Raw genomic sequence first — 3,191 nt, forward strand, 5'->3', positions numbered from 1 at the left:
GCCATGCATGACAATCCATCACGACCTGACTTAATTATCATATTCATTATACCATTAAGAGAGTTGTTGACTCTGAAAATTTAATCTATGGATAAGTTTCTGCTTTTGTCTCTAGTTACCGTTCTATTGAAAAAAAAGCTCTGTTTGTTGCCACAGTTGAAATTGTGATGATGTTTGTTCATTAATGTTGATAAATGACTTCACTGGGTTGAATTTAACAAATTGCATATGGTTTAGTGTGGTCTGTACTCTTATCGACAATGATACGCACCATCATAGTGGTCAAAATGTTGTGGACTCACGAAGCGCAGCTGAGTGAGTCCACAACAAATTTTGACCACTGAGATAGCGAGATCAGTAGCAATTGTAGTAAAAATATGTTTTGATATTTGTTGTATCAGGCTTATGGATCAGTCATTTGGAACTCCACTATCTCCTGCCCAACCATCCCCCCCGCCCCACCCCAAACCTGCCAGGCATTTGACATTTTGAACTGTCTCCTGGGCTAAGAATGGTGTCATACCAGGTGATCAAATGCACCTACCCTGTGACATTTGCAAAACTGAGTAATAGAAATGTAGATTGAGTGTCAACCGAGGTGTCAATGGAGTGTTGATTGAGTATCGATCGGGTGTTGATAGAGAGTCGATTTAGAGGATCGATCAAGGGTATCAATTGACACTCGACCACGGATGCCTTTAGTACACATAATCCAGCTTATCTGTTAGTAGGTGAAATTGTTACAATGTTTGATAAAAAATCAAACTTGCCATTAGTAGCAAATTAAAAAGCTGACCCCATAATATTATTATGCGACCTCTCTGGACAATACCAGTAGTTTTAGAGTTTCATGTCTTGGTCTTTTGAGCAGTAAACAATTAAATGCCAATAAATATGTGACTAGTGGAAATTTGCTTATGAATGTTGTTTTTATCCTTCAGCTAGCCACTCTAGAAGAACTGAAGAAATTAACAGAATAAATTGTGGGAGAGGATACAATATACAACTCTGTAGCTCATAGTCAACTCAGATGCAGTTAAATCATGCAATGCTCCAAAGTGTGCAAACATCAGAACATTTTGGTAAGTAAAAGGCTGGAATATTCATTTGTTATTTCTATAAGTTGTAGCATAGACCATCTTATAATTTCTTCAGCCACAACATTTAATATCTTTTTCCAGTAAAGAAAGGATATAAATAGATTTTGAAAACCTGGCTATAGCTTATTAATGTTATTTTAATTGATCATTTTTATTACAGTCTCACTCTGTGAAAAAAAAAGTTGTTTCTTTTTGGTTCATTTAAGGGCAAGTAAGGAAATGTTGTCTTTCTTAAGGGACAAATACATCAACTGGCTCACCTGGATGAAAATTAAGTAATTAAAATGTTATTGAAAACATGCAAGGGGTGGGAATCTTTTTGGTAAATGAATCAAAGTTGCAGAATGTTGCAAACCAGTCTCAGGAAATGTTGGTTTTTGACTGGTAAAAGCTGAGTTTTGAAACTAAATTTTGAGTGGTTGTCTGCAATATCGACTGTTTTGGTTTGGCCATCAGGTTTCCAAACCAAATTTTTCCAAGCAAAATTAATAATATGATTAATTCATAACTATTGATGGGATCAGTAGAAAATTTAAGGCGTAGAGGATTTGATAATAACTTAGTAAAAGAAAATTGACAAAGACATTTATTTGCTTTTACTCAATTTAAAATTTTGTTGGCAAATTTGACTGGATTAAATAGCCATTTCCCTCTATGAGATGCGGCTGCACTGGGAATCATAGTGGTTGTATTCATCATCTTGGACTGGATTTTTGTTTCAATGAATGAGCCATGCGATTCCATGCAGGCATGTCTCATGTTAAATCATTTAATTTCAGGAATTTTTTTCAGTGGAAAAAAGTGTACAAGTAGTTGCTAACTGTTTACTAATCAAATGTGCAATTATTTTGATATGTTTATATGCTCCTTTTCACATATGATCTACAAGGAAAATAAGGAAAAAGATTACACCACTGAACATGAAGAGATCTGTGGAAATTACACAGGAACAGCAATATTCCCAAAGGTGTGTGTATTCCTCATTTCTTGTCACAGTTTATGTCAGATTTGTTGATTTTTAGATGCTATTCTGCAACCATAAAAGATCTTTGTTGTAAGAGGTCTGTAAGATGTCTTTAAGAGACATGCAGACAGATGGACTGGTAAACTGGCTCTAGGCTTTTTGTTTATTTGTGCCAAGCTGTACACTTTTAAAATGACCCCAAGTTTTTGTTCTCTTATGAAATTCTAGCTGGGGATAACTCTTGTTCAGCTGGTGAAATTAGCTTGTTAAACTGGTTCTTAATGACATACCTGTGTGACCAAATCTCTGAGTAGAGTGGAGAGAAATACAGAAAAAAGGCTACTACTGACAGAAGCACAAACTATTCGAAGGAGGAGTAATGATCTGATTGGTCACGTTTTATTAATGTGACATTAGCAAAAACTATAGGCAAACTTTAAGGAATAGAATGCCAAGATTCACCCTTAATATTCATTTCCAACGTTTTTGTCTGTTTGCTTCTGTTTAGACAAATGCGGACAAGCAGTGGTCGACAGGATGGACTTATCCAGTGAAGATGCATTGATTAATTTCGTCAACGTCTTAGACTTTGTCAAAATGTGTCTTCCCTAGAAATAATGGAGATTTAGTTGGCATTGACCCCCAACAAGGCAGTTTAACCACTTTGATGAGAAAGAAGTGGAAAACACTGTATTCCATTCCACTTATAATGCAAGAATGAGCAAGTGCAAGAAGCAGAAAAGGAGAACTGCCAAAACATAAGGAGTTCCATGCAACGGACTGTACGTGCCATCTGGAAAGGACGCTTATACACTAGTTGACTTTAATTGTGCGAAGTTTGCTTTATCTTTCCCGAAATTTTGCGGTTGTCTTCCTTATTGTCTAGTCTGGTCTAGTAAGTGTTTAAGGAACTGAGAATTTAGCCGTAGTACTGCAATGTTAGATAAATGCACTTTGTACCATGGAAGATTTGTTGACTGTTGTTTTCACGATAGACAGAACAATGTTTTCCTTATGATCAGTCTCATTACGTGTAGTTTGAAACCAAGCCTGTAACGTGGCTTTTTGAAACCTGAAGCCCAAAACATTTATGTAAGGTACTTGAAGGTATTTACTCTTGATAAAAA

The 3,191-nt window shown here is 35.9% G+C and overlaps 1 long non-coding RNA gene across 1 annotated transcript; it reads left to right on the forward strand.

The window, feature by feature from the left end:
• The first annotated feature begins 283 nt into the window (after window positions 1-283).
• LOC149112057 (uncharacterized) lies at window positions 284-3,191 on the forward strand. Its single transcript, XR_016207374.1, has 3 exons — window positions 284-1,082; window positions 1,990-2,067; window positions 2,573-3,191. It is a non-coding gene; the product is annotated as an uncharacterized LOC149112057 (long non-coding RNA).

This window comes from Orbicella faveolata, unplaced genomic scaffold, assembly GCF_042242905.1.
Source record: "Orbicella faveolata isolate gen_17 unplaced genomic scaffold, um_ofav_v1 contig_2, whole genome shotgun sequence".
Taxonomy (NCBI): Eukaryota; Metazoa; Cnidaria; class Anthozoa; order Scleractinia; family Merulinidae; genus Orbicella; species Orbicella faveolata.